Genomic DNA, 9,514 nt, shown 5'->3' on the forward strand with positions numbered 1-9,514 from the left:
AATATTGGTGTAGGTTGCCATTTTCTGCTCCAAGACGAAGTATGGACCCTCTTCAAATAGGATCATGAATGCTTGAAAACATTACGTGGTTACATATTGCATCTAAATTACAATAAAATATTTGATAGTAAACATACAACATAACAAGAAAACAAACTTAGCTGTTTTATAACAGAGGCATGTTTGTTTCCCTCAGTAATAAAGGGGCGCTTGCTTGCGCCACACATATACTAAAACTGGAACAATACTGTGAAGATTAGTATGGCCCTGCGCGAGGAAGACACACAGATTAGTGACGCGATCCATATTTTACCGAATCACGTTGTTGTATGGCGGAAACTAACATAACATTGTAAAGCAATTATCCTCCAATTAAAAAGTAAAAATAAAAAAAGGGGATAAGGTGAACATAAAGAACAAAAAATCACAGTGGCAAAACAGAACGTGGCAGATCACACATAAAAAGGATATTCCTTCATACTGGAAACGTAGTAAGAAAGTAAATCACCCATTAAAATCGGCTGAACTTTGCTAAGATTTTAACATATCTCAGAGCTTTTTGGACTCAGGTATTGTAAGCTAGTAAATAAATTTCAACTTTTGTCCTTTATTATGCTCCAGTACTCTTGCCTGGAAAATCCTATGGACGGAGGAGCCTGGTAGGCTGCAGTCCATGGGATCGTGAAGAGTCAGACACGACTGAGCGACTTCACTTTCACTTTTCACTTTCCTGCATTGGAGAAGGAAATGGCAACCCACTCCAGTGTTCTTGCCTGGAGAATCCCAGGAACGGGGGAGCCTGGTGGGCTGCCGTCTATGGGGTCGCACAGAGTTGGACACGACTGAAGCGACTTAGCAGCATGCTCATTCAAATCCTGTAACAAACTGAAAACTTACTTGGCAAAAACCATCAGAATATTGCAAGGTAATTATTCTCCAATTAAATAAATTACTTTAAAAGGTATGTTTCAGATGTCTGTGAGGTTCACTAATTTTATAATACCAAATACAAGTTCATAATACCAAAGATTACTAATATATAATTATACTATAATTAATATATTGTTAATATATGTTATGACCTATTACCAAAAATACAATATATACTGTTAACATCATTAATATAACAATGTAACATATATATGTATTCATTGTTATTAATAATATATTCAAATGATTGATCAGTCAATTTTTTTAGATTCTCGATTTCAGTTTCAACATGGTAAATAATGAATGTTTTCCCCACAAAGACAGAGATTTGTGGGAGTTGTCAAAAAGTTTTAACAATGTACAGCACCTCAGGACAAAATGCAAACATACACACACAAACACACGCACATTGACTTCTCTTTTCCTTTAAAAACATAAGGCAAACAAAATGCAACCACACATACACACACAAACACACGCACACTGACTTCTCTTTTCCTTTGAAAACATAAGGCAAACATACGTGATTCTACCCATATGTCACTGGAAGTGACAGTGTTAGCGGCTCGGTCCTGTCTGACTCTTTGTGACCCCGTGGACTGCAGCCCACCAGGCTCATCCGTCCATGGGATTCTCCAGGACAGAATACAGCAGTGGCTTGCCCTTCCATTCTCCAGGGGATCTTCCTGACCCAGGGAGTGAAGGCAGGTCTGCATTGCAGGCAGATTCTTCACCAACTGAGCGAGCCATCACGGAACGAATGTAACGTGCTGTATGCAGTGAGACATCTCTTCCTGGTTTGTCCGGCCTTTACTGCTGAAGCGCCGTAACCCAGGACAGCTCTCACACAGGCCCGCGGAGACGAGAGAGGGGGAACCGAGCACTTCCGGTCGTTACACCAGCACGTCAGCAGACTTGCAGAGCGTGTAATACAGCTAAAATCAGAGGCAAAACAGATTCTATGATCACTTTGATTCACCACAAGGAGTCAAGAAACGACATGCTTAGTCTGCAATCAGATCAGATCAGAACAGTCGCTCAGTTGTGTCCGACTCTTTGCGACCCCATGAATCGCAGCATGCCAGGCCTCCCTGTCCATCACCAACTCCCGGAGTTCACTCAGACTCACGTCCATCGAGTCAGTGATGCCATCCAGCCATCTCATCCTCTGTCGTCCCCTTCTCCTCCTGCCCCCAATCCCTCCCAGCATCAGAGTCTTTTCCAATGAGTCAACTCTTCACATGAGGTGGCCAAAGTACTGGAATTTCAGCTTCAGCATCATTCCCTCCAAAGAAATCCCAGGGCTGATCTCCTTCAGAATGGACTGGTTGGATGTCCTTGCAGTCCAAGGGATTCTCAAGAGTCTTCTACAACACCACAGTTCAAAAGCATCAATTCTTCGGCACTCAGCCTTCTTCACAGTCCAACTCTCACATCCATGCATGTCCACTGGAAAAACCATAGCCTTGACTAGACAAACCTTTGTTGGCAAAGTAATGTCTCTGCTTTTGAATATGCTATCTAGGTTGGTCATAACTTTCCTTCCAAGGAGTAAGTGTCTTTTAATTTCATGGCTGCAGTCACCATCTGCAGTGATTTTGGAGCCCCCCAAAATAAAGTCTGACAGTGTTTCCACTGTTTCCCCATCTATTTCCCATCAAGTGATGGGACCGGATGCCATGATCTTCGTTTTCTGAATGTTGATAGCTCATAATAAAGTGCATCAGTGCATTAATTTTACCTGTCTTTCGTAGGTGAATGCTTTCAGTACCTTGATAGAAGACTTCTAAAACAAATGTAAAAAACTATATTTTTCCAGCCTTGTTGGGATATAGTTGATATATATAATATTGTATAAGTTTAAGATGTACAACATAATGATTTAATATGTTAAATGATTACTATAATAAGTTTAGTTAATAGCCATCATCTCACATTTAAAAGTAAAACTATGATTTTCATACAGGTAAAAAAATGACCTCCTGTAAAAGATTTAACTAACTTCTTATTAATGAAGAAACAACATATATTACAATTAAAGCTAGAATATTTTATTGTTTGAATTTGCTATGTACAAAAATATCTTATGTAATATAGCAAATATCTTATGTAATATATTATGCTGTTTCTATTTTATAGCTAATTGTATTTATAGATAAATATTTCTCCATTCTTCAAATTGAAATTTAATTCAATTTTTTAATTTAGTCCCCAAAAGAAGGTTGGATTTTTTTTAATGCATTTTTGTATTTAGGCAATTTTATCTATGTTCCATGTTCTATTATTAGCACTAATTTTAGTATTCATGCTAGTCAGCACTTTGAAGCTGACCTTAAAGTCATTAACCTCTTTAACTTAAAAAAACATTTAGCTCCATTCTATCATAGTTACTTTTCAATATGACCAAAACCTGGCCCTGGCCCTTGGTCAGAACTACTGTATTAATAAGACTTTGTATGTTAGCTTTCTCACACTGAGCCTAATCTTTATTATATTATTGTTGTTGTTTGGTCTCTCAGTCGTGTCCAATTCTTTGTGACCCCATGGACTGCAGCATACCAGGCCTCACTGTCCATCACCAACTCCCAGCGTTTACTCAAACTCATGTCCATTGAGTCAGTGATGCCATCCGAATGCCATCCAACCATCTCATCCTCTGTCATCCCCTTTTCCAATCTTTCCCAGCATCAGGGTCTTTTCAAATGAGTCAGTTCTTCACATCAGGTGGCCAAAGTATTGGAGCTTCAGCTTCAACATCAGTCCTTCCAATGAATATTCAAGGTTGATTTCCTTTAGAATTGACTGCTATGTTCCACTATATAGAAAGACTCAAATTGATAGAATGAATTATTGTACATATTTCCAGATTTACCCAGGTAACTGTGGTATACTGCATAGGAACTTCATGTATATATATATTTTTTTGTCTGTATAGGCTAAAATCAAACATAAAAGTTGACTTTTTTTGCTTTCACTATCATAACTTTAATTTAGGTCTTTTCAGTACTACCATTCTAACGGTCAGAGAAATCACAGAGAGACAGACTGTGTGGCAAGATACAAGGAGAAAAGAAGACTTTTGTATAGTATACGCATTTAACTTCACTTAATTCAATTTTACATGAACACAAAAGCCTGGAGAACTGCCAAAAGGTTTATTAATATTAACGGAGCCATTTACTGTTTCAGTTCCTAGAAAGCATATTACAGAATCCGCTACACCTTTTCTAATGTCTATAATTATCTACTTGCTATTTCAATGACGTATCACCTTCTTTAAGTCAATAAATTCAAAACAATTTGGAAACATGGAGATATTATTAACTTCAATACAAACGTGTTAACACAAGTTTTTAAATAAAGCATTTTACTAAAAATATTTAATTACTTTGTAAAAGGCATACTTAGGCCATTTTGCTTATGAAAAGTGTCCATCACATAAATAAATCTGCAGAGTCAGTTCTTGATTTCATTCATTGTCACTGAGCCATTTCTGACTGTTTTTGAGATCCCATGGACTGTAGCCTGCCAGGCTCCTCTGTCCATGGGATTTCCCAAGCAAGAATACTGGAATGGATTGCCATTTCTTTCTCCAAGGGATTTCCCCAAACCAGAGATTCAACTTCCATCTCCTATATTGGCAGGCAGGTTCTTTACCACTCTAACACCTGTTGTTGTTGCTATTCAGTCACTCAGTCATGTCTGACTCTTTGTCACCTCATGGGCTGCAGCATGCCAGGCGTCCCTGCCCATCACCATCTCCCAGAGCCTATTCAAACACGTGTCCATTGAGTCAGTGATGTCATCAAACCATTGTGTCCCCAGACATCTTCTTTTCCTCCTGCCTTCAATCTTTCCCAGCATCAGGAACTTTTCCAGTGAGTTGGCTCTTCACATCAGGTGGTCAAAGTATTGGAGTTTCAGCTTCAACATTAGTCCTTCCAATGAATATTCAGAGTTGACTTCCTTTAGGATTGACTGAATGGATATCCTTGCAGTTAAAGGGACTGTCAAGAGTCTTCTCCAACACCACAGTTAGAAAGCATCAGTTCTTTGGTGCTCAGCCTTCTTTATGGTCCAACTCTCACATCCACACATGACTCCTGGAAAAACCATAGCTTTGACTATAGGGGCATTTGTTGACCAAGTAATGTCTCTGGTTTTTAATACACTGTCTAGGTTGGTCATAGCTTTTCTTCCAGGGAGCAAGCATTGTTTAATGGTGATTTTGGGGCCCAAGAAAATAAAGTCTGTCACTTTTTCCATTATTTCCCCATCTATTTGCCATGAAGTGATGGGACCGGATGCCATGATCTTAGTTTTCTGAATGTTGATTTTTAAGCCAGTTTCTTCACTCTCTTCTTTCACTTTCATCAAGAGGACTTTCATCAAGAGGCTCTTTAGTTCCTCTTCACTGTCTGCCATAAGGGTGGTGTCATCTGCATATCTGAAGTTAATGATACTTCTCCTGGCAATCTTGATTCCAGCTTGTGCTTCCTCCAGCCCAGCGTTTCTCATGATGTACTCTGCATAGAAGTTAAGTAAGCAGGGTGACAGTACACAGCCTTGGTGCCCTCCTTTTCCAATGGAACCAGTCCTTGTTTCATGCCAGTTCTAACTGTTGCTTCCTGACCTGCACACAGTTTTTGAAGGAGGCAGGTAAGGCAGTCTGGTATTTCTATCTCTTTAAGGATTTTCCAGTTTGTTGTGACCCACACAATCAAAGGGTTTAGCATAGTCGTTGAAGCAGAAGTAGATGTTTTTCTGGAATTCTATTGCTTTTTCTATGATCCACTGGCTGTTGTCAATTTGATCTCTGTTTCCTCTGCCTTTTCTAAAACCAGCATGAACATCAGGAAGTTGTTGATTCAAGTACTGCTGAAGGCTGGCTTGGAGAATTTTGAGCATTACCTTGCTAGCATGCAAAATGAATGCAATTGTGTGGTAGTTTGAACATTCTTTGACATTGCCCTTCTTTGGGATTGCAAAGAACACTGACCTTTTCCAGTCCTGTGACCACTGCTGAGTTTTCCAGATGTGCTGGCATTTTGAGTGCAGCACTTTCACAGCATCATCTTTTAGGATTCAAAATAGATAGCTGGAATTCCATCACCCCAGCTAGCTTTGCTTGTAGCAATGCTTCCTAAGGCCCACTTGACTTCACACTCCAGGATCTGGCTCTTTGTCAGATATTGTGCCACCTAGGAAGCCTGTTATTCAGTTAGCAAAACTCTAATACCATTTTCCAACTTAATTATGCTAATGCTTAACTTTAGGAATTTTATTAACTGCATTGAAAATGAATTTAAAAAATTTTTCTGACATATTGCTAGAAGCTCTCAAGTCAAGATGAATATGATTAAAGTTAAATTGTCCATATAACATTGTTATCCAAATCAGAACAATTTAAAAAAGGAAAAAAGATACTTTTAATAAATTATATGAAACATTGATATAGAGTGACATGAAAAACTGGTATGAAACTGGACTGCTCCTGTTAATCTAAACCATATGATAATTTATTCATTTTTATAACAAATATAAAGGAAAAAAGTTAAGATCTTGATTATTATGGCTTAATATAATTCAATATTTTTGATAGCTAAAATTATGTATCAGATAGGAATTTTGGCAAAGGGAGGATTTTAATTAATCAATCATGTTTGAGTACAAGTATCAAATGTTTAAAATTTGGTAATTTTATGTAAGAATTAATAATAAAAGATATAATTCTAACAATTTTGTCAGACTTTATGACTGAATATTTTCCATGTTCATAAATAAATTACATACTGTAAAACAAATCAATATATTTGAGTATAAAATGGCATGCATCAATAGGAGATAGATCAAAAGATTTTAAACGATGAAATTTGATGTGGATTGATATGAATTTGAGTAAATATTTATTGAACAGGTTTGACAAAAGAGGTTTTAAACTCATCAATACTTATAAATATGCTATATCTACGTGCGTGAGTGCTCAGTCGTGTCCGATTCTTTGTCACCCTGTGGACTGTAACCCTAGGCTCCTCTCTCTGCTGGATTCTCCAGGCAAGAATACTGGAGAGGTTTGCCGTTTCCTCCTGCAGGAGATCTTCCCAACCCAGGGACTGAAACTTTGTCCCCTGCCTCTCTTGTGTTTGTAGGCGGATTCTTTTCCACTGAGTGACCTGGGACATCCCACCTGTATCCCTGCCTATCTCTACCATCTCTATCTCCGTTTTTTTTTTTTTTTTTTCAAATTAAGTCTGGAAGAATAATGGGAAATTTTATTCCTTTTTATATTCTGTGGATTTTTAAATGTTTGAAAATTTAGTCCTAGAAAGTATTTGTCTTTATGGAATTGGCTTCATTCACCTGTAGTTTTGGCTGTTAAAGAAGGATGTCCTTTTCATAAAATGATACATCCTAGAGATGACTTCTGAGAATTCAAAAGATAATGAAAGAGGTGTGTGTTTGAGGGTTGGGGAGCAGCTTTAATGTCCAGAGTATTTTAATAAAGAATTTGATGGCATCATTGTTTCCCTTGGACTTGCCCTCAAGAGCCTCAATTGAAAAGTGAAAGTGAAAGACACCCAGTCGTGTTTGACTCTTTGCGACCCCACGGACTATACATTGCATGGGATTCTCCAGGCCAGAATACTGGAATGGGTAGCCTGTCCCTTCTCCAGTGGATCTTCCTGACTCAGGAATTGAACCAGGGTCTCCTGCATTGCAGGAGGATTCTTTACCAACTGAGCTGGGAAGCTCTTAAGAGCCTATGTTCCTTGTAAATAGTCAGAGAATGGAAGAGTGGAGATGGTTAAGCAATTGATCTAACTTCTTGTTTCTAATGCTTATGCTTCCTTCTGCTCAGAAACAGAAATGTAGACACGATAAAGAAGTTGAAGACTTTAGGAATGCTTATGGTGCCTTTATTATTTTAATAAACACTTTTAAAAACTGCATTACATATTAGGCATGTTTTAAACACTTGTAACATTATTCCAACTCTTAAGTTTTATATCAGCCTTCTGAAATAAGTACTGTTATCTCCATTTTGAAGATGGTCAAATTAAGGCATGACAAAATGTGAGGGCTGGGACTTGCAACCAAGTAATCGCTTTTCAGTCTGCAGGGGCTTCCCCTGTGGCTCAGCTGGTAAAGAATCCACTTGCAATGTGGGAGACCTGGGTGCGACCTCTGGGTTGGGAAGATGTCCTGAAGAAGGGAAAGGCACCCCACCCCAGTATTCTGGCCTGGAGAATCCCATGGACTGTATAGACTATGGAGTAGCAGAGTGTTGGACACGACTGAAGACTCTCACTTCACTTCCGAGGCCCTTACCCTTAAGGAGGGGCGTCCCCCAGGACAATCATTTAAAATTGTCTCTTTGGTGCTGCGGTGCCTTTCTGAAGAAAGGCATTGTGCCAAGGTTTGACAAGGGTCATGGCTTTCTTTTTTCAAGAGGAGGAAGGAAATGAGAAATAGAAGAGAAGAATTTGAAGCATGTCTTAAAGACACACTCTCAGGCAGATCAGTTATAGGAAGAGTTTATACAAAAGTTAATTACTTGGGCATTGAATACTTTTAAATAATTAAGCACCCCCAAATCCATTGAAAATACTTCAGGTAATCCCCAGGGTGCAAGTACTCTGGTGAAAAAACTATATCAGGCTTCTCTGGAGTGGCAGATGGTAAAGACTCTGCCTGCAGTCCAGGAGACCGGGGTTTGATCCTTGGGTTGGGAAAATTCCCTGGAGAAGAGAATGGCTACCTGTTCCACTATTCTTGTCTAGAGAAGTTCATGGACACAGAAGTCTGGCAGGCTATAGTCCATGGGTTCACAGAATGTCATATTCGACTAAGCTACTATACATGACTAAAAACCTATATGGTGCTCTTTTAATTTAATTTACTGACAAATTGCAAATTAATTAATTAATTTAAAGATTAGCGGCAAATCACAAGACAAGAGAAATTCCTGAAGCAATTTTATATCTGAGTCTGAAAGCAGCATCTCTATTATGTGTCTACCTTAATTCCATTTATAATTTCTGCTATGTATATGAAGTAAAAGCAAATTTTATGTGTGTTTTACTGTTATGTTTAGCTTTTGATTGTCTATCATTTAACTTTCTGTTGCGGATTGTAAAATTAAACATAGAAAAATCTCAGTCTTATTATTAGTTTAATTAGGATGGGTATATTTATATGAATAAAAAAAGTAATCTTATATGATAATTAAAAATAAACTCTTTAGTGTAACTCAAGTCACAGAGACTCAACCAGAGAGGTTTTACAAGATGTTAAGAACCATTCAGAGTGACTCCCATTTTATGTGCTTATAAATATGTATGATATTATTTTATTATTCTGTCAGAATATTAAAAACATTAAAAAAATTTCTAATGAAGCTTAGAGAAAAGTGCAAAAGTCACCTACCATATTGGCTAAATGAAATGCAAAGAAATGCATTAAATCTTTTTAAGAGGTTGAAAGTGATATCTAAATTGCTGTAATTTGTGTTGCATTCAAGTGGTTATAGTTAAGAAAAAAAAAGACGGTTTAAATCTAATTAAATGTACTAAGCACTATGCAA

The 9,514-nt window shown here is 37.8% G+C and overlaps 1 non-coding gene across 1 annotated transcript; it reads left to right on the forward strand.

The window, feature by feature from the left end:
- Positions 1 to 208: 208 nt before the first annotated feature.
- Positions 209 to 312, forward strand: LOC133260861 (U6 spliceosomal RNA). The gene has a single exon (XR_009741001.1). It is a non-coding gene; the product is annotated as a U6 spliceosomal RNA (small nuclear RNA).
- Positions 313 to 9,514: the final 9,202 nt, after the last annotated feature.

Source organism: Bos javanicus, chromosome 14, assembly GCF_032452875.1.
Source record: "Bos javanicus breed banteng chromosome 14, ARS-OSU_banteng_1.0, whole genome shotgun sequence".
In the NCBI taxonomy this organism is placed as follows: Eukaryota; Metazoa; Chordata; class Mammalia; order Artiodactyla; family Bovidae; genus Bos; species Bos javanicus.